The 22,721-nt window shown below is 41.2% G+C and overlaps 1 protein-coding gene across 10 annotated transcripts in view; it reads left to right on the top strand.

Moving 5' to 3' along the window:
* The first annotated feature begins 14,410 nt into the window (after positions 1 to 14,410).
* Positions 14,411 to 22,721, top strand: part of dennd4a (DENN/MADD domain containing 4A) — a 157,961-nt gene continuing 149,650 nt past the window's right edge. For all 10 annotated transcript variants that reach the window (XM_072565375.1, XM_072565377.1, XM_072565378.1 and 7 more), the window contains exon 1: positions 14,411 to 14,581. The gene's annotated coding sequence lies outside the window, so the exon portion shown is untranslated. The remainder of the gene's footprint in view (positions 14,582 to 22,721) is intronic.

Consider the following 22,721-nt stretch of genomic DNA (forward strand, 5'->3'; position numbering starts at 1 on the left):
GGGTGCAAAGGAGGTTTTCCAGGATGCTACATGGACTGGAGGACTTGTCTTATGAAGAAAGGTTGAATAAGCTCGGACCTTTCTCTCTGGAGAGAAGGAAGAAGAGATCGAGGTATACAAGACAATGAGAGGAATAGATAGGGTCAATAGCCAGAGACTTCCCCAGGACAGGATTGACTGGTATGAGGGGTCATGGTTTTAGGAAAAAAGTATAGAGGGGGTATCAGAGGTAGGTTCTTTATTCAGAGAATTGTGAATGCATGGAATGCGATGCCAGCTGTGGTGGTGGAAGCAGAGTCATTAGGGATATTTAAGTGACTGCTGCACATGCACATGGATAGCAGTGAGTTGAGGGGTGGGTAGGTTAAGTTATTATATTTTACATTAGAATTAAACCTCGGCACAACATCGTGGGCAAAAGGGCCTGTTCTGTGCTGTACTTTTCTATGTTCTATGAAAAGCTCAGCAGGTCTAGCAGTATCTGTGAACAGAAATTAATGTTAACGTTTCAGGTCCAGTGACCATTCCTCAGAACTGATGGTAGTTGGAAAAATATCAGTTTGTATGCAGAGGATGGAGTGGGGGAGAATAAGGAGTAAACAAACGCTGGGGATAGAGCCCAAAGAGGGAGAAGAACAGTTGAACAAACAAAGGAGTCGATAACAATCTGGCTGGGAGGATGAATACCTGTTAATGGAGAATTAATGGGTAGTGTGTAATGGCAGACTATGTTAGAACAAGTTGAAAAGTGTGGTGCTGGAAAAGCACAGCCAGCATCAGAGGAGTAGGAGAATCAACATTTCAAGCCTTTCATCATTCCTGATGTACTTTTCCTGGACCACACTTTTTGACTCTGATCTCCAGCATCTGGAGTCCTCACTTTCTCCTATGTTAAAACAAGGCCTGGTGCAGGGGGAGGACATGGGGGAGTTCAGGCCCAAAAATTATTGAACTCAATATTGAGTCCAGAGGGTTGCAAGGTTGCCAAGCGGAAGATGACCACATTCCTCCAGACACTGAGACTGCACTGACCTGTAGTGGAGGGAGTGGATGCGTAACCTCAGGCCTGGTGTCGGAGCCTTCTCTGCTGGTCACTGGGAGACGAGAACATCCCATATCAGCCTCATCCCATCCCAGTCGGAGATCCAGGTCCCAGCCCACTCAGCAACACTGATTACCCCCTGTCTGCTATGTCCTGGGCAAATAATGAACTATGTAAGATAGGCAGCTGCGGACTGATGGCGTCTTTTCTGATGCCAGTGAATTCCAGGATCCTCAGGGAGTAGCAAGTTGTTCTGGAAACAATGCATGGTCAGATGAGGTCGAAACTGGATGTGAGAGATGGATAGGAAATTAATGAGATGAGTTCGATAAGATATATAGAGAGAATCCGCTCAACCTTATGGTGAGAAATCATTCAAAAAATTTAATGCAGCTCAGACTTAGCCAAAACAAAAATTCAGCTCTAAAAGTAGATGGTGAAAGCTTCTATGGGTTTCTAAGAAGAGATTAGTGAAAGCAAAATGGGGTTGTCAAGGAAGAGACAGGAAATAGCACATGCCTCTGTGTTATTAATGCAAATACTGCTGCCCTTCTAGGAAAGCCTCAGTGTATTTGGAGGGTTTTCTTTGGCCTCCACTGGAACGGGGTCTTTTGAGAGTTAAGAGAACTGGACTTGGTGAGGTACAATAGACACATAGCCAGACTGTCTACCGTGATTTTGAAGGAGTTTTGCCTAAATGCACCTAGAGTTTGTGACCATCCTCCCATTAAATCCAAAGGATGTGGTGAAGACATTGTTATTTGTATTTCTTGAGTACTCAGATTCCAGGTCTCAGTGCTGTCTTGGATTGTGGTAATGGCAGCTGATTTGTAAACTAAAAGCTTTGGTCAGCTGAAGAGCTCTTTGTTGTCTCAACTTAATCTGTACAAAGTGGATCTGGTTCAGCTGAACCAGTGATAGATCTACTTGTCAATAATGACCTTTTGAGAGAGGTGGTTGCTGAGGTTTTGGAAGTACTCTATCTATTCCAGGACTCGTACTCAGAATAAATGGATGTTGGAATATTTGGCTGGCCAGGTATAGATCCTCATAGGTACTAACATCAGAAAAAGAAATTTTGTCTGGCTGTTATTACATTCCTGTTTGTGAATGTTTGCTGAGGGCATATTAGCTGCTGTGTTTCATATATTACAACAGAGACTACACTTCAAAAAAATGATCCATTTTCTGTAAAGCACTCTGAAACTGGCAGTGGTCATGACAGGATCAGCTGACTCTAAAAAAGCATTCTTTCAGTAATGCAATAAGCTTTAATTACTGATAACTTGTGCCTCTGAAAATTAATATTTCCAGATGTGAAATTTGATTCTTTCAGATGTTGGTTACTGTTTGGAGATTTTTAAAGAAATTTTTGTGATTGAAAAATAATTTAAATCATAAATACAAATTGTTGTTTCTCTCATTTTCGATCATTCCATCTTAATCTAACATTTTCTTTCTCTCTCTCTCTCTCTCTCTCTCTGAACCAGATTTGATAGTGAATCAAATATTCCAGCAGAGACTTCCTTATTTGGATTCTTCAAGTTGATTGGCTTCACAGTGAGTTTCCTTCTTCACATAAGTCAAAGATAGCTTTTTTGATGGCTAACAGCAACTTGCTCATGCAAGATATAGAGAAGGTTTGGTTGACAAATTTAACAATTTCACCAGTTTCCTCATCACCCCGCCTCGCCTCGCCTCGCCTCGCCCCACCCCAGCCCACCCCACCCCACCCCAGCCCACCCCACCCCACCCCACCCCAGAACCACACCTCCTACCCAGCACCGCCTCTTGGATTGTCCTACCTGTCCATCTTCCTTCCCAATATCCGCTCCACCCTCCCCTCCAACCTATCACCATCACCCCCACCTGCATCTACCTATTGCCTTCCCAGCTACCTTCCCCCCCAGCCCACCCTCTCCCATTTATCTCTCAGTCCCCAACCCCATATTCCTGATGAAGGGCTTACGCCCAAAACGTCAATTCTCCTGCTCCTCGGATGCTGCTTTTCCAATGCCACACTTTTCAACTCTCCAGCATCTGCAGTCCTCACTTTCACCAAGTTTAATATTTTGCCGAACTTCAAAATTGACTAAGATTTCAAACATTTCCTTTTAACAAGCATTTATGTTTGGGTGTGAGAAACTAATTTCAATGTCTTTCTTTTACATCAGATGCCAGGGTTTTCACAATTTCTTTGGTAATCAACATGACAAGCATTTTTCTGAAGGTGTAAAAATCACTTCATCAGCTGTTAATGTTCACCATTTGTGATGCTTTTAACTTCCCATGTTTTAAATGTGCACAAACTCAAATGGGGGCAGAACCTTGATCTAAAAGTGATTGCAATACTAAAGAGAACGATTTGACTTGATTTTGATTTTTTTATTATGTTGCATGTCCTAAGGTACAGTGAGAAGATTTGGCTTGGATGCCAACAAAACAAATCATACCTTACAGAAGTACATCAGGATAATAGAACAAAATGCAGAATATAGTGTTATAGATACAGAGAAAGATCAACTTTAATACATGAGCCATCTATTTGTAAGTCTGATAACAGCAGGGAAGAAACTGTTCTTTAACCTGTAGGTAAGTGCTTTCAAGTTTTTGTATCTTCTGCTCAATGGAAGAGTGTGGAAGAGAGTATAACTGGGGTGGGACGGGTTTTTGATTTTGTTGTCTGCTTTCCCAAGGCAGCCGGAAGTGTAGACAGAGTCGGTGGAAAGAAGGCTGGTTTTCATGATGGACTGGGCTGCATTCCAAACTCTCTAATTTCTTGGGCAGAGCAGTTGCTATGCCTAACAGTGATACATCCAGACAGGATGCTTTTCGTGATGTATTTATAAAAATTGGTAAGAGTCTTTGTGGACTTGCTAAATTTCCTTAGCCTTCTGAGGAAGTAGAGGTGTTGGTGTGCTTTCTTTACTGTAGTGTTGACATGGATGGACCAAGTTAGACTTTTTGGTGATATTTCCTCCATAGAACTTGAAGCTCTTGACCACCTCCACCTCCGCACCATTGATACAGACTTCCGTTCTGCTTCCTGAAGTCAATGACCAGCTCCTTTGTTGTGCTGACATTGAGGGAGAGATTGTTGTTTTTACACCATGGCTGTAAGTTGTCTATCTCCTTCCTGTACTCTGTATCATTGATGTTTGAGAACAACCCACTATGGCGGTGTCATCAGCAAATTTGTAAATGGAGTTAGAGCAGAATTTGGCCACACAGTTGTGTAAAAAGGAGTATAGTAAGGGGCTGATTAACCCGCCTTGCTGGACACCAGTGTTGTAGATTATTGTGGAGGAGGTGTTGTCATCATCCTTACTGTTTGCAATCTATGGGCCAGAAAGTTGAGGATCCAGTTACAGAGGGGGGAGCAGAGTCCTGGGTCTTGGAGTCTGGAGATGAGTTTTGTTGGAATTATGGTACTGAAGGCAGAGCTAAAGTTAATAAATAGGAGTCTGACATACTGTTCCAGGGATGAGTGTCAGGTCAGGAAGACGGCATCTACCACGGATCTATTGTGACAGTAGGCAAATTATATCAGATCAATGCAAACTGGGAGGCTGGAGTTGACATGTGCCATTACTAATCTCTCAAAGCACTTCATAATGTAGGTTGGATCTCAAACAAAGACAAGACAGAATACAGGATGGAGATAGGGTGCTTAAAAGCTTTTATTACAATTCAATACAGGAACAGGCCCATCGGCCCACCAAGCCTGCACCAATGCCTGTTCCTTATGTAGACCTGTTACTTATTGCCCACACACAGTTTGTATGCCTCTGTTCATTCCCGTTCATGTGTCTATCAAGGTACACCTGAAACAATGCCTGCTTCCACCACCTCGTGGCAGTGCAGTCCAGGCACCCACCACCCTCTGGGTGAAAGATTTTCCCCACACTTCTCCCCTAAGCCTTTCTCCTCTCGCCTTGAACCTGTGCCCTCCTGTAGTTGATCTTTCCACCCTGGGAAAAAAAACACTGAATATCCACCCTATCTGTGCCCCTCATAATTTTGCAGACCTCAGTCAGGTCTAGTGTATCAATCTGAATTTATCCAACCTCACCTGATAACTAAAACCCTCCAGACTAGGTAATATCCTGGTAAACCTTCTCTGCGCCCTCTCCTGGGCATCCATGTTCTTTAGGTCGTGTGGTGACCAGAACTGCATGCAATACTCCAAATGTGGCCTGACTAAAACTCTTGTATAGCTGTAACATAACTTACTAATTTTATATTCAATGCCCCAGCCGATTTAAAGACAAGCATACTGTATGCCGCCTTGACAACCTTAACCCCCTGTGTTGTCACTTTCAGAGGTTTATGGACCTGTATAAACAAAACAATCTTTCTATCAATGTCAGCAAAATGAAGGAGCTGGTTAATTACTTCAGGAAGTGAAGTGGAGGGAACGTCCCTATCTGCATCAATGGTGCTGAGGTAGAGATTGTCAAGAGCATCAAGTTCCTGGGAGTGATGATCACCAACAACCTGTCCTGGTCCACCGACATTGTCACTATGGTGAAGAAAGCACAGCAATGCCTCTACTTCCTCCGGAAGCATGTCCATAAAGGCTCTAGCAAATTTTTATTGCTGCACCATAGAAAGCATTCTATCTGGATGCATCACAGTATGGTATGGCAATTGCTGTTCCCAAGACCAAAATAAACTACAGAGAGTTGTGAACACAGTCCAGTCACCACGCAAACGAGCCTTCTATCCATTGACTCCAGCTGTACCTCTGGCTGCATCAGGAAAGCAACCAACATCAAAGATCCCTCCCTCCCACCCTGTTATACTCTCTTCCAACCTTTTCCTTTGTGCAGAAGATATAAAAATTTGTATACACATACAAACACATTCAAGAACAGCTTATATCCCTCTGTTATCAGACTTTTGAATTTACCTCTTTAATGTTAACATTGATCTCACTCTGCACCTTTTTGGCAGCTGTAACATTGTATCCTGCACTCTGTTCCTGCTATCCAGATGCACTTATACGGTACTAGCTGCCTGTAAAGCATGTAAGACAACTCATTTCACTGTACCCCGGTACACATGACAGCAATAAATCAAATCAAATAATGATGGATATCAGAGCCACTGGGTAGTAGTCATTAAGGCACGTTGCCTGATTTTTCTTTGGCACCAGGATGATAATGGACTTTTTGAAGCAGATAGGGACTTGAGATCATTCTAAGGATAGGTTAAAGATATCAACAAATACTCCCACCAGCTGGTCCAGGCAGGGATTTGAGTGCGTGGCCAGGGACTCCATCTGGACCAGTCGCTTTCCATGGGTTCACTGTCAAGAAGGCTGATCCAATGATTCTTTCTATCCTTGATAAATTGAGTAATTGAAATGTTAAATGAGCTGTATTGAAACAGTAAACTTGTTTATTATAGTTTATTTTTACTATTGTGCTGCAATGCTTATTGCATTGAAATCAATGACATAAATACAGTTTAATTTCCTGTAACAGCCATGTGATATGACAGAGCTGTCAATCAATTCTAACTTTTGTCAAATTTGATACTTCAATGGATTGAAACAGTTAAAGTAGATAAAAGTCTATAATAGTAAACAAATTCAAGTACTTTGTAAAATAATCAGATTTAATGGTATTCCTTTATACCACTCCTGAGTTTATCAAACAGCAGATGTTCTTACCCACTGAACTGTATATTTCCTTGCCATATGGCTCTTTACACAGGTTACATTTCAGGTGTCACATGTAAAGCAAGAGCATGTAACACAAAAGGTGAAACAAATTATTTCGTATTGGTTCTTCAGACTTTCACTAACTTGGCCCCCACTCAATGGCAGAAATCAGGGATTCATTAGCAACTAAAACTCTCTTCCAATGAACTTCAACGCATTCCTCTTGGGACTGCTTCTCTTTGAGCATTAAAGTGAAGGATTATTCTCAGCTCCACCTCACTAGAGAAACCTCTAATTGTGCTTTCGACCCAAATGGACATGAGCAATGCCATAAGAATTCAGCTTGCTGTGATATAAATTGCAACAGTGGATGGGGAGTTAGAATTGTTATGCATCAGTCCACTGCAGGATTCAAAGTCAGCCTTTGCTGATGGAATAAATATTGTCTCTCCTTCTAGATTCAAGGATCCTAAATTCTCAACTTTCCAACTCCCAGTCCTTGTGCCTTCACATATCAAACCTTCCCACAGATTGATACTAGACTAACAATTATCACTTTTGTGTGGGAGCTGGAAATATCACATTGCTGCAAGAGAACAGAGAGTGTACAAATGTTTTAATCTAACATGGGAAGATTTTTAGCATTGCATATCTGAAATCATTGTTCTTATTGAACTTTTCCACAATGGGGTTCCTCTCACTGGGGCAGAGGTGAACACACAGCACTTGCTGATACTTTGACTCCAAGTTCTGGTTGTTCTGGTGTTGGGAGCGGACATTGATGAGTTGTGCAAAGAACAGAAGTAAGTCTCATAAACAGTAATCTCCATCACACAGAGAATCTGATGATTCTATGAAGAGCACATTGTTTTCAGAAGAACGACTTTAAATAAGGTAAGTTCATATTTCATTTATAAACCACTCAAAAAATTAACAACATACAGCTCACTTCAGGCAAGAAGAGTCAAAAAGCAAAATACTGTGGATGCTGGAAATCTGAAATAAAAAGAGAAAATGCTGGAAATGCTCAGCATGGTCTGGCAGTTCCTGCTGAGAGAGAAACAATAAAAGAGTCCATTCACTTTGTACAAATATAATTACATTCCCCACCATGTGACCTCCAAGAAGAAGTGAGAAAGCACAAACAAAAGGAAAATTTTGGAAAGAAATAAAGCTGGGAAATTCCACTCCAACGCCTTAGATAGTTAAAACTGGTTGAAGAGTTGTCTCTGACATTGATAATTCCCTGTCGTAGCAGTACTTTGTAAGAATCTAAACAAGCCCAGCTTCTTGAAGGAATTCAGGAGCATCATAAACTTACCAATCTCTGGAAGAAGATCCATCTCCTGACTTTGAACCTAGATCTAGCCTTCCATAACCTTATCTCATTGTCCTAACAAAGGACCATTGACCTTAAATGTTAACACTGTTTCTCTCCACAGATTCTGCCACAATGATTGAGGTTTTTTCAGCACTTTGTTTTTTTGCTTTTGTAGTGATACTGCGGACAATGATTCTCCCTTATCTATTTAGCTCAAACACAAGCTAATCTTTTTATTTTATAAATATCAGTCAAGTCATCTGTAAATCTACACTTTTCTAAAGTGTACTTTAGTTCTAGTATTTTCTAGCCTTTCTTCATCAAGATGTTTCGAGCTGGCCTTTAAAATTGCAATTTCTGTTTGCAGCCTTTCCAATGCTTCAACATCACATGTTATATCTGGAGCCCAAATCAGAACAAGTCTCCTAAACAAGGCCTAGCCATGAAAGGAATTTCATGCCTTGTGTTAATGAATGCCCCCAAACTCTGGCTATTGCATACAAACATTTTGAGACCTATTTTCAATCACCCAGGGTATTCTTTCTCCATTTATTTGTTGCTTTTTCCACCATGCTTACCCACAAAACACTGCATTTATCCAAGTTAAACATCATTTGACAGTCGTGAACCTAATCTCTCAATACATCAAGATCCACTTGAGACTGACAGGATCTATCATCCCCACACTCAAACAAATCTTAAATTTGCAGATCATGACTTGCAATGCACACATCCAGATCATTAACAACAGTGGTAAAGAGTAATAATCCAACACTGAATCCTGAGATAAACAATTGGAAATTCAAATCTAACTATAATTATGTTCAACAAATACCCATCCAGCTAGTTCCTACCCCAGCCCCACTGAATTACACAAAGGCTTCCATTTTTTAGTATAGGACCCAAAATGCTTAAATTCATCTTTGTGTTGTGCAGGTGCCATTTCACAACCATTCTCCCTTTAGGATTGAGAGTGTGCTGCTGGAAAAGCACAGCAGGTCAGGCAGCACCTATCCCCGCTCCACCTTCCTCTCCGCCCTATCACCTTCTCCCTCACCTTCATATACCGATCACATTCTCAGCTACCTTCCTCAACGAGCCCCCCCTCACCCCCACCTCTTCTCACCCAACCAACAGCCTCTTTCCTGATGAAGGGCTAATGCCCAAAATGTTGATTCTCCTGCTCCTTGGATGCTGCCTGATCTGCTGTGCTTTTCCAGCACCACACTCTTGACTTTGATTTCCAGCATCTGCGGTCCTCACTTTATCCATTCTGCTTTTGGGTCTAGTAAACTGAAAAACACTTGAAACGTTTTTTTTTTACATTTCTTTTTATTAGAAAAGGTTTTTATACTTTTACAGAATTATAAAAATACAAAGGAAAAACAACATAACAATCTTATATTACAAAAATGTTAACAGGAAACTAAAACCATCACAAAAAAAAACAAAACAATCTCTCCACGTTGAGATTCAAAAAGTAATTGCACTTAGCGAGTTAGTTTAGGCTGACCCAGATTGCACTCGACCAACCTAATCCAACGTAGAATGTGTCAGATTAGATAAAATCATCTTGAATTAGCTCCACGGGATCAATATGGATTTCACCTGTTTCATTTCCCCACCTTATCCCAGATCCAACCTCCCAGCTCGATACTGCCCTCTTGAACTGTCCTAATTTCTCATTTATCCGCTCCACCCTCTTATCCGATCTATCACCTTCACCCCTACCTTCATCTACCTAACATATTCCCTGTTACTTTCTCCCCTTAGCCCCACCCCCCACCCCCCCACCCATTTATTTCTCAGCTCCCTTGGGCCACCCCCTCAGTCCTGATGAAGAGCTTATGCTTGAAACATCCTTGCCCCTCGGTTGCTGCCTGATCAAATGTCACTGTTAGTGTATTTGGTGATATCTCGGGATTCCAGGCAAATGGTGATTGGAGCAGAGAATCCAAGATCCCCCCAAACCACAACATATTCCGCCAATTCTCTTTAAACATAATGGAACCCTTGATTCCCTTAAGATGCGTGTGTAGCAATTACTCTATGGAAAACAAGCATTAACTTGCACAATATTTTGCACACTATCTGACTATTCAGGGAGCAGTAATGCTGGCAAGTCAGGGCACAGTCTAAAGCGTAGACACTGAATACACTTGATGTTTTGTAATTGGAAAATGCTGACTGCCTAGTGAAGTTAGTCATGTTTCTTTCGCTACAAACTATTGTTCAACTCAAGAAATATCAGCTTGTGGGCAGAGGAGGGCGACGGTGAACTGTTTACATACCGAGTCAAGAGATGTCCAAGTTTGTTTGGAAGCAGCCAGTACATTCATTGTGATATAACTGAGAGTGCAACCCAGCTATTGCACTGTTCCAGGAGATTACTCCAGTCTGAATCGTAGAAACTTACAGTAGAGAAAGAGGCCATTTGGTCCATCAAAGCTGTGCTTGCTCTTTACCATATGACACTAAAGAATAATACTGTACAGAAGAGACCCTTTGGCCCTTCTGGTCTCTGCTGCCAAAAACATGCTAATTATACTCTAGTCGCACTTTCCTGCCCTATGCCATAGCCTTAAATGTTATGACAGTTCAACTGCTCATCCACATACATTTTAAAGGTTGTGAGGTTTCCCATCTCAATTACCCTCCCAGACAGTGCATTTCAGACCTCCACCATCTTGTCTGTGAATATGTGTTTCCTCAAATCCCCCCTAAACCTCCTGCCTTTCTCTTCGAAATGATGTACCTTTGTTATTAACCCTTCAACTAAGGGGAACAGCTGCTTTCTATTCATCCTGTCAATGTCCCTCATAATCACATACATCTCTATCAGGCTCCCCCTCAACCTTCCCTGCTCCAAAGAAAACAACACAAGCTTAACCAGCCTCCCCTTGTAGCTGAAATGCTCCATCCCAGGCACTATCCTGGTAAATCCCCTCTGCACCCCTTCCAGTGCAATCATATCCTTACTACAATGTGACCAGAACTGCACACTGTACTCCAGCCGTAGCCCAACCAAAGTCTTGTAGAGCTCCCAACATAACTTCTGTTCTTATAATGTATGCCATGACTGATAAAGGCAAGCAACTGTATGCCTTCTGAACTACCCTATTCCCTGTCTTGCCACCTTCATAGAGATGTAGACAAGCACCTCTTAATACCCCTGGTCCTCTGAGCTTCCTAGTATCTTATCATTCATTGAGAACTCCCTTGTTTTGTTCTTTCTTACAAGGAACACCACCTCACTTGATCAGGGTTAAATTCCATCTGCCACTGATCTGAGCAATTCGCTTATATTTTCCTGTAACCCATACTTTCTTCCTGTCAACCACTCAATCAATCTTTGTGTCATTCACAAACTTATTATCCCTCATATTTTCATCTACATTATTATGAATATAACAAACAATAGGGGACCAAGCACTGATCCCTGCGGTATACTACCGCACACTGGGCTCCAAACATACAAACAGCCTTCTACCACCATCTTCTGTCTTCTGCCACTCAGCCAATTTTGGATCCATCTTGCAAAGTTATCTTGGATCCCCTAAGCTTTTACCTCCTTTATCAGTTTCTCATGTGGGACCTTATCAATGGCCTTGCTGAAGTCCATAAAAACTACATCAACTTTTTTTAAAATTTATCCACAGGATAAATAAATGCTGGTTAGGCCAGCATTTATTGCCAGTCCCAGACAGGAATCAAGAGTGAACCATATTGCTGGGTCTCTAGAGTCATATGTCGGTCAGACCAGTTAAGGATAGCAGTTACCTTCCCTAAAGTACATTAGTGAACTAGATGGATTTTTCTGACAATTCACAATAGTTTTGTGGTCATGTTTAACTCTTAATTCCAGATTTTTCCTTTGCTGCCCTACCCTCAGCCAAACACTTGGTTACCATCTTGAAAAATTCCATCAGATTTGTTAGGCGTTATTTCCTTCAGACAAATCCACATTGACTATCTCTGACCAAGCCTTGCCTTTTTAAATGGAGATTTTTTTTCTCCAAATTAGACTCACTGTTTATAGTTTTCTGGTTTATCTCTATCACCTTCATGTAATCCTAACCTCTCTGTCCTGTTATTTTCTGCTGCCCTTGTCCACAGCCAACCCAAATCCCTTTCACCCACTGCCCCTGTGTTCACTGATATTCACTGGTTTCCAGTTAAGTAAAGGCTCAATTTTAAAATTTACACTCTCGCTTTTAAATCACTCGATGGTTTCACTTTCTCTATTTATGTATCTTCACCAACTCCACTCCACTCCTCCAATTCTCACTGATTTGAGAATCCTAATTTTAATTGTTTCACCATTAGGCTTAGAAAGCTGAAGGCAATGCTCTGGAATTAATTCTTTAACCACTCCACCTCTCAAATGTTTACTCCTTCCTTAATATCCTCTTTAAAATACCTCCTGGTCCAAGTTTTCCATAATTTGTCTATCTTGTGTAGCTCAGTTTTATGTGCCAGGTTAGAATGCTTCTGTGAACCATTTCAAAATATTTTATTACCCTGAAGGAGTTATAAAAAATGCAAGTAGTTTTTGTTGTTGTAAGATCCTTGTCTGTGGTCTCAACATCCCAGACTATGATCTCCTGCAGTTACTGATTTTTCTTTTGTGAAATATTTAGAATTGAGTCTGAGTCATATCTCAAAATGGAGAATTCACCAAGTTCTGGATCTGCTCATCACAGAAACACTAGAAGCTCCTTCTCCTGTTTTAATTCCAAGTAAAAATAGCAAAAAAGTATAAATTAAGTAAATTCAAGCACATTTGGATTGTTTTGCACAGTGCTGATCCCCATATTATAACATTGCATTGGAGTCACAGAAGAAGATGCAAAAAAAAGATTCATAAGGATGACACCAGAACTGAGATTTTATAACAATCAGCAAGGATTAGGCTGGGGCTCATTTCTTGAGAAATAAAAAGGGCTGGGAAATGACCAATGAAAATACAAACTTATGAAATAGGAGCAGACATAGACCATTTGGCTCCTCAAACCTGCTTTGCCATTCAATAAGAACATGGCTGATCTGTTTGTGTTTTGAATTTCATATTTCCATCTATCTTGACTGCCCTTAATTCCCAGCCTAACAAGAAACCAACCATCTGGCCTAGAATTAATCAATACCACACCACTCCCCCAACTGTCTTTTGAGGCAGGGAATCCCAAAGTCTAATTAAAATTCATTAAAATTATGAAGTTCCTAGGCAGACATGGAGATTACATGTCCACTTAGACGAAAGTCTGCAATTGGGGGTCATAAATATAATATTGTTACTGATAGCTTGAATATGTAATTCATGAGAAACATTATCCAAAGGGTGGCAAAAATGTGGAACTCACTACTACAGTGAAAAACAGTAAAGATGAATAGCATAAATGCATTAAAAGAGAAGCTAGCTAGCACAAGACACAAACGCAAGAGAAGGTTTAACGGGGATAAAGTGGAGTTTCTGTAGAGCAAAAGCAACAGCAGCCCGTTTCTGGGCTATAACTCCCAACAACTCTATTAAAACAGTAGGCAATTAAAGATTTTGGCCTCAACAAGCATTAGTAATACACTAGTTATTCCCAGGAACAAATTGGAGAGATATACAGAAAAGTCCCAATGCTCAACTCATAAGAGGATAAGCCAATGTGGTTGAACAGTGGTTGTTGATTGCCCACTGGTTTCAAAGATGATGTCCACTCAGGCTTCCAAAATTCTGCAAGGGTTCTTTATTTGACTGATCAGGCCAATTTTTGAGCCACTTATCTTCAGGCATGTGGCACAGGATGTCCCAGGAGATAGCGGCATCCGGGTTTAGGGTGTGTTGCCTTCTCTGCTGTTGCTTTGTCTCATCAATCAGAACCTCCTCGTAAGTTGAGAGTTTGAAATAAAACTACAAAATACTGGGTCTGAAGGTTGGGCACAATCTGTAGAGAAAAACAAACGTAGTACTTCAGAAGTGAGGGTCACATTCTTGAAACGTTAACCCTGTCTATCCACAGACGCACAGGCAGCATCTGAGGAGCAGGAGAATTGTCATTTCGGGCAAAAGCCCTTCATCAGGACCATTTCTCATGCTGCCTGTCCTGCTGCACTTTTCCAGCACCACACTCTCGAATCTGATCTCCAGCACCTGCACTTTTTCCTATCCACAGACACTGCCAAGCTGTTGAGTATTTCCAGTATTTCCTGACTTTATCTGATCATTCGGACATTGCATGAAGCAGCTTCACAGTTACTTTATCTCTTTAGGGAATTGCGATGAAGCGCCTCCCAGTGATGAAGGTCAATGCTCCAAGAAACCTAACGCGATGAGCGCTAGGACCGCTCGGACTCCGGCTGCTCCAGGCGCGCACCCGCGGTCACGCGCGAGTTTCCTTCACAACCAAAATGGCGCCGGACGGCACGGGACTGAGCCGCGAGATTCCCGTTAGCAGACGGCACTCACCATGAATTAAAGACCACTTTAATTCGAATTTGGTCTGAATCCTCAGTCTGGTGAAAAAGCAGAAGACACCCCTTCCTGGGGGGGAGGCGGAGAGCGGTGAGTTTTGGGAGACCCTCCACATCGTATCGCCGCCACATTCTCCGGGTTTAGTGAACGGCTGGTGACCGGGACCAGTGCGCAGGCGCATTGCCGTCATCTTGGACTTAACGGAACCCCTGCCCCCCCCCCCCAAGTCCGGTGTGTGTATAACATCCCCCCCCCAGCCTGATGTGTATATAACATCCCCCCCCCCAGCCTGATGTGTATATAACATCCCCCCCCCCAGCCTGATGTGTATATAACATCCCCCCCCCAGCCTGATGTGTATATAACATCCCCCCCCCAGCCTGATGTGTGTATAACAACCCCCCCCCAGCCTGATGTGTATATAACATCCCCCCCCAGCCTGATGTGTATATAACATCCCCCCCCAGCCTGATGTGTATATAACATCCCCCCCCAGCCTGATGTGTATATAACATCCCCCCCCCAGCCTGATGTGTATATAACATCCCCCCCCCAGCCTGATGTGTATATAACATCCCCCCCCCCGCCTGATGTGTATATAACATCCCCCCCCCAGCCTGATGTGTATATAACATCCCCCCCCAGCCTGATGTGTATATAACATCCCCCCCCCAGCCTGATGTGTATATAACATCCCCCCCCCAGCCTGATGTGTATATAACATCCCCCCCCCAGCCTAATGTGTATATAACATCCCCCCCCCAGCCTGATGTGTATATAACATCCCCCCCCCAGCCTGATGTGTATATAACATCCCCCCCCAGCCTGATGTGTGTATAACAACCCCCCCCCAATCTCACCTCACCTGGTGTGTATATCTCCCACACCCCTGCCCCTGCGTGGTGTTTATATGACACACACACCCCCAACCAGCCCAGTCTGTATACACACACACACACACACACACCCCCGCCAAGTCCCGTGTGTATATAACGCCCTCCATCCCGCCTGGTCTCTCTCTCTCTCTCTCACACACACACACACACACACACACACACACCCTGGTGTGTATATAACATGCAGGGAGTATCCAAGTAACTGGGATGCTGTCTGAACTGCTGTGCTCCTCCAGCACCACTAATCCAGAATCTGGTTTCCAGCATCTGCAGTCATTGTTTTCACCTTGTATATAACATGCACCCCACCCTAGCCCGGTGTGCATATAACCCCCCCAATGAAGTAATTTTATGACCCCTCGTAATGTTTTATTAAATCCTCACAACCCATTGATTTTATAAATCCCCAATGTTATTTATATCCCTCTATTCTTCTTTATAACTTCCCCAATTTTAATGTTCTTTGTAATTTACCCAACTTAATGTTCTTTATAAACTCCCACCCCACCACCCATATTCAGTATATTCCCACCAGTGATTTTATAAAACCTCTTAATTTCAATATAATCCCCAGGGTCTTTCTGGCTGCCCTGTGTTCATTATAATTCCCCATGTTTTTGTAACATTGCCTGCTGTTCATTGTAACCCTCCTCCAAGGTAATTTATAATACCCAGTATTTTTGTGTACCCTCCTAATGTTCTGTATAAACCCTCTTTCCTAATAGTCCTTTATATAAACACCCTCCAATGTTCTTTATAAACTGCCCACCCCAAAAATGTTCCTATAATCCTCTGTCTTTGAATAATATTCTTAATGACCACACTGGTCATATATGTTTATAGCTATGTAAGTCTATAAAATAAATAATCTATTCTCCATCTTAAGATTTCTTTCAGTTTGTCTGCTTTTGGGGTCAGATAATGCTCAAAAATTTTGGTTTTATTTTTAAAGTTCTGGAAGGTATTTTCAAACCACGAAAGGGTGACTAATGAATAACGGTATTCATTATTTAAAGTATGTGTGGTGCCAGCAAAGTGGATACACAGAAATAACCAATGAGATTCAGTCCAGTTTTGTTTAAACATTTGGAGACAGTCTCCTGTTCCTTATTCCCACCTGGGCTCGGTTTGTGAGTAGAAATTATCTTTCGGTTGAGCTCTGTTAGGATTCATTTGTGTTTTTTTAAAATTAGAATTCATATTTGATGTTTCATAAGCTAATCGCTTTAGGTTTAATTGGAGGAATCGCGTGGCATAACTACTGTGAGCTCCTAAAAAGAACTTAAAATGTTGGTTTAATAAAGGCATATTGCACAGGTGTATGTATTAACTTTGGCATATTCATTCTTCACTGGACAATATTCTTTTGCTGTATATATCCAAGGGGATATGATGAAATTTACTTTAAAATGAATGTTGGGTATCAAGATGTTTCTGGGTTATTTTGTTAATAGGGACTTTCTGGGATTCACATTGTGGTTTAGCATCAGCTCTATTGATAGTATCGAAAATACACTGATACATCTCTGCAAATGTCACTGGGAAAACCCTGTGCTTGCGCGTGTAAATTTATCCTTTGCTGTACAAATTGTTTCTTTTTGAGTAAGTTGTGACTGGATGAGGGAAAGTGTCATTTTGCTCAGAGGTTCAATTTCACAGCAGTCATATGATGTATGAAAAATAAACTTTTTTTAAAAGCTAAATAGTTTAGGAATTGCATGTTTTCAAAGCAACTGTTAGCCAACTAAGATCCATCTATTTAAAATTAATTTGAGGGAAAAGTTTAGCGTATTTTAATAGAAGGCTTCATCCACAACTTGGCAAATCAGTTAACTTGTTTCTGTGGTTGTGAGCTGTTAGCCCAATGTGAGTGTCGCTTGTTTTGTTTTCATCATAGGGAGTTAAGTTCAAGAAAACACTCGTGTAAGCCATTGCTGCTGCTGATGTTGCTTTCACACTATGCTGCAGTTTAAGTTTGAAAATTTTCATATTTAGATCTCACTTTTTACCTCAAAATAAATGGTAATTGAACTGACAGTTTGTGATTACATCATTATCATCATTGAATTGACTTTATTGTCACGTGTACCAAGGCACAGTAAAAAGCTTTGTCTTGCGAGCAATACAGGCAGATCACATGGTTAAATAGCATAGATAAGTAAATAATAGGTAAACAGCGGCAAAACAAAAACACAGCTACAGGCAAATGCTAAGAGTTTGAGAGTCCATTCAGTATTCTAACAACAATAGGTAGAATATGTTTCGAAACCGGCTGGTGCATGTGTTCTGGCTTCTGTACCTTATCCCCGATTGGTAGACATTGTAGAAAAGCATTGCCAGGGTGGGATGGATCTTTGAGAATGCTGGTGGCCTTTCCTTGACAGCGGGCCTGGTAGATTCTATAAATGGGAGGTTGGCCTTTGTGATTGTTCGGGCCGAGTTCACCACTCTCTGTAACTGTCTTCAATCGTGAATGGTTCACTTACCATATCGGGTAGTGATACATCCAGACAGAAATCTCTCGATGGCACACCCATAACGGTTGGCAAGGGGATTCGTTGTCTTGCCAAAATTTCTCTGCTACCTGAGGAAGAAGAGACGTTGTTGGGCCTGTGTAACCAGTGCATCCACATGAAGAGTTCAAGAAAGCTTGTTGTGGATGACAACTCCCAGGAGTTTGACATTCTCCACTCATTTCACCTCTGTGCTATTAACTTTGGCATATTTGTTTAGGGGGACATGAGTAACATCCCGCCAAAAGTCAATAATGAGTTCCTTGGTTTTGCCGGTATTGAGAGTCCCTTGGCATTCCGTTGCAGATGAGGATAACTTTCTTCCACTCTTGGTGCGTCTGTTGGTGGCTAAATAATCCAAGGTGGCTTTTGCAAACTCTGCCAAACTAGGGGCAGAAGGTGATCGTGGAAATGGGTGGATGGGGTGTTAGTGTGGCATTGCGCTCTTTTTGCTGTTTTTGCCTAGCTTCTGCTTTTTCCTGACGGTAAGTCTCAAGGTTCTCAAAGCCCTCCCAGATACTGTTCCTCCACTTTGGACAGTCTTGGACCAGTGATTCCCAGGTGTCTGTGGAAATGCCACACTTTATCCTAAGGGAATTCCGAAGCACTTCCTCTGTCCACCTGGGGCTCGCCTTCCGTTTCTGAGTTGGGATTAGAGCATCTGCTTGGGGAGTCTTGTGTAAGTCGTGCAGACAATGTGCCCAGCCCATCGTAGCCGATGAAAGGTGGTCAGTGCCTCGATGCTGGGGGTGTTGGCCTGATACCAGGATGCTGGTATTGGTGTAGCTGTCTTCCCGGTGGGGGTGCAGGATCTTGTGCATTGTTGGTACTGTGATAGTGTGTTGAGATGTCTGCTGTAAACAGTCCACATCCCCGTTTGTGATTAGAGTCATCACTGAATACTGATCTGCTAAAATGTTGCACAATTCAATTTCATCAACAAATGTTTGAAAAATATAATAATGTAGCAATGTGGTTTATAAATTTTAATTGTAAATTTGATTTCACTAAAACAAAGGTATTGATGACATCATTTGTGTTAATTGGCTGAAATAATTTTCTGAATCTCTCAGTTGAGAGAATGTAGTGTATTAATTCAAAGTGAAAGCTCTACCATTTGCTTCACATTTAGATTTACTGAATGAAGTTATTGCAAGTTCCTACCATGTCTGCTTAGAGAGTCTTGTTTATGCAAATTTTCCCTATGCCATCTTATAAAAGTATTTCCATCTTATAAAAATTCATTGCCAGGGTAGAATCTAGAAATTTTGCCTCCCTTTACACTTTGGCTGCTCTTCATCGGGGAGATCAGCTAAATCACCACATGTCATGCTTACCTTATCTTTATTTATGCTTTGCTCACTCAGATGGATACCTGGGTGGGAAAAATAGGAAAGATTCAGAATTCCTGCACCTGAGTGCATATACACTTTCCACTTGCTGGAAGTGGTGTGAGAGTGAGTATAGAATTTATGTGTAAAATGTGCATAGTATATTGATCTCCTGGACCAGACATCAGTACCTGTGTATAAGTTGAGTGGTGTCCTGGTAACAATCACTACCTTCATGAGTAAGGTGGGGAAAGATATGGTGTGACACTGAGGCACTTTACTTTCACAGTACTAATTCTTGGTGTAGTTTGTAATTTCTTTTTGGTTCTCCTGTGCATGTAACATTCCTGGCTGAGAGCCAGTAAGTGAGCAGATGTTCAGCAGAATTTGGGCAGTGCAGAGTTTTGGTTAGTCTTTAGAAGGTGAGAGTCGTGGTGATTTACCTCCCTTTGTGTGTGTTTAGATAGCTGAAACACTTCTTCAGTGCTCGCTAAGCTCAGAGAGCTGTGCAAATGTCAAATTTATCATAGGGTAGTTTTCATAACAGCCTGAACAGGATGAAAAGAATGGTGATTTTGCACTGGTTTTAAGTATTAATTGTTTTATTACAAATTTTAGTGTGTATATGTATGTTGTGGTATCCCCAGTGGGATCCAGAAACCACCTATTTTAAGGCTGTACACTGTTTCCAGAAACAACAGTACAGAACTTCCTGCAGCATTCATTGTAAGAAAGTAAAAATTGTCGTAATTGTTTTGAAATTTGGTATTCTTACATTTGACTTGATGAATGTAACCAATGGCTTTGGCAACACATCTGTTTCATGAGTATTCAATAAACAGTCGTCTTGTTTGTAGTAGCTAGTTGCTGTTGTGAATATTTATTTGTAGAAAGGTTACTATTAAGCAGTCAGTCATGATATGAAAGTTAGTAGTAGTAGTTTTTACCAGAGTGGATGCAGCCTTATACTACTTTTTGTTTCTCCATCAAATACCGAGTCGTATATGGAATCTCTTAAGATACCTAATGAAGGCTTGCTATGTTAGATTCATAGACCAGTACAAAACAGAATGTGGTCATTTGGACTATTGTGCCTTTTGGTAGACCTGTCCAACTAATCCACTCCTCTGATCTTTCCAGTGGACCTTGAATTAAATTATACTTTTAGTTGACATTGTAGTTTTTTCAGAAATGTGGATTTCCTGCTCTTTTAAAAAAAAAACCAGCAACTTTCTGTTCTTGAAAACTAAATTAATGCAAATCAGATTTTGTAAAGTTTACATTGATTCTGTAGTTCCCATTACCAATTCATTAGTTGTTGGTATAAAAGCAGTTTGTCATGCAGCATTGATGTTACATTTTGTAAACAGTCGGGATTAATTTTAGGAAGGCATGTCGTGTATGTTGAGGCCTGTGACCTCAGTTATTTATCTTCATGTTCATACACTTTGACAAGCAGGAGTCCATGGTCAAAGGCAAATGTGAATAACACAAGTACTTAAAAAGTGCCTTTGAAAAACATCTCTCTTCAACTTCAGTACTTCCATTGTGATGATCAGTACCGTGGCTCAGTTATTTACAATTCGTATCAATCACTTAATCATAGAGATGTACAGCACAGAAACAGACCCTTCGGTCCAAACCATCCACGCCGACCAGATATCCCAAACCAATCTAATCCCACCTGCCAGCACTGGCCCATATCCCTCCAAACCCTTCCTATTCATATACCCATCCAAATGTCTTTTAAATGTTGCAATTGTACCAGCCTCCACCATCTCCTCTGGCAGCTCATTCCATACACGAACCACCCTCTGCGCGAAAAAGTTGCCCCTTAGGTCCCTTTTATATCTTTCCCCTCTCACCCTAAACCTATGCCATCTAGTTCTGGACTCCCCCAACCCAGGGAAAAGACCTTGTCTATTTATCCTATCCATGCCCCTCATAATTTTGTAAACCTCTATAAGGTCACCCCTCAGCCTCCGACACTCCACTTAAATAAACTGAATGAATTGTACTGAGGTTTATGGATGATACAAAGATGAGAAAATAAGTTGTGTAAAAGACACAAAGATCTGTAAAGGGATATAAATAGGTTAATTGAGTGAGGAATAATGCGGCTGATGGCATACAATATCGGGAAATGTGAGGTTAATCACTTTGATATGGAGAATAGATAAATGGGATATTTTCAAATTGTTAAAAATAACATTCATGTACAAGCTCTTCAAGACTTTTTAATGCCAACATCTAATTGCCTTTCCATAAGAAAAACAATATTTCCATACTTGAGTTGTGGGGGTCAGATAGGAATGTGGAATTAAGATTGAAGATCATTTGTTAAGTAGTGGCACAGGATTGAGATGTCTCAAGGTTTATTCTTGCTTCCTTTCTTATATATCTCCATTATCAGTTGTTTGAAAGGTAACTAGAATAGACTTTGAATAGACTGTGCATTCAAATGGGATCTTCCTGGTCTTTGCTTCCATTAATAGGTTAGCATTTATTATTCCCTGTGGATGTAGTGAGGAAGATATGTACACAGTGAGAGATCAATGGAATGGTTAGGTAGGCTGAAAATTGGCAAATTGAATTCAGTCCAAAGAATTGTGAAGTGATACATGTGAGGCGAGCAAACAAGGGAAGATTATTGGCGAAAAACTGAGAAGTATGGAGAAACAGAGAGAATTTGGAGTGCATATCCACCTATCCCTGCAGGGTAGCTTTGAAGAAAGATCAGAAAGATGAGGTTGTTTTCTTGGAACAAAGTTGACTAATTAAAATGCACAAAGTTATGAGAGTTCTGAATAGAGTGAATAGGAAATTCTGAGGTCAATGATCAGGAGGCATAGAATTAAAGTAATTTAAAAGTAATTCTTTTTCACTGAGAATGATAGGGATGTGGAACACCTTGCTGCAAAGGGTGGTAGAGACAGAAACCTTGGAGCATCTTAAAAGTACATATATATGTGTGTGTGTGTGTATAAATATATTATATATACAGTGTCGTAACTTGTAAGTCTAATAGGAAGAGGTAGCAAGCTGAATTAGACTGGCTGGCTTTCTTTCAATCTATTTAGATACAATGAAAGGAATGGCCTCGTGTGCCAGTGTATGCATCAATCCCAGATTTATGAAGCTTATGAAACAATTAAGACAGAATTTCTCTAATTCATATTTGTTTACATGAGGATTGTAGGGTATATGACATCTCCTCTTGTAGGTATTCTGCACCTGAAATTATTCAACTTTCCAGACAGTAGGTTCTTAACTAGCATAGCAATAGCTGATCTAGCTCATCGACTATAATCACATGATACAATGATAATGGCGTTGTTGACTAATCACAGTGATCAATTTCTGTCAATGAATCTATGGCAGATCCACATGAGACACAAAATGCCAGTCATACAGTCAGAGATGTACAGCGCGGAAACAGACCCTTCGGTCCAACTCGTCCAAGCTGATCAGATATCCCAGCCTAATCTAG

Source organism: Chiloscyllium punctatum, chromosome 48 (genome assembly GCF_047496795.1).
Source record: "Chiloscyllium punctatum isolate Juve2018m chromosome 48, sChiPun1.3, whole genome shotgun sequence".
Classification (NCBI taxonomy): Eukaryota; Metazoa; Chordata; class Chondrichthyes; order Orectolobiformes; family Hemiscylliidae; genus Chiloscyllium; species Chiloscyllium punctatum.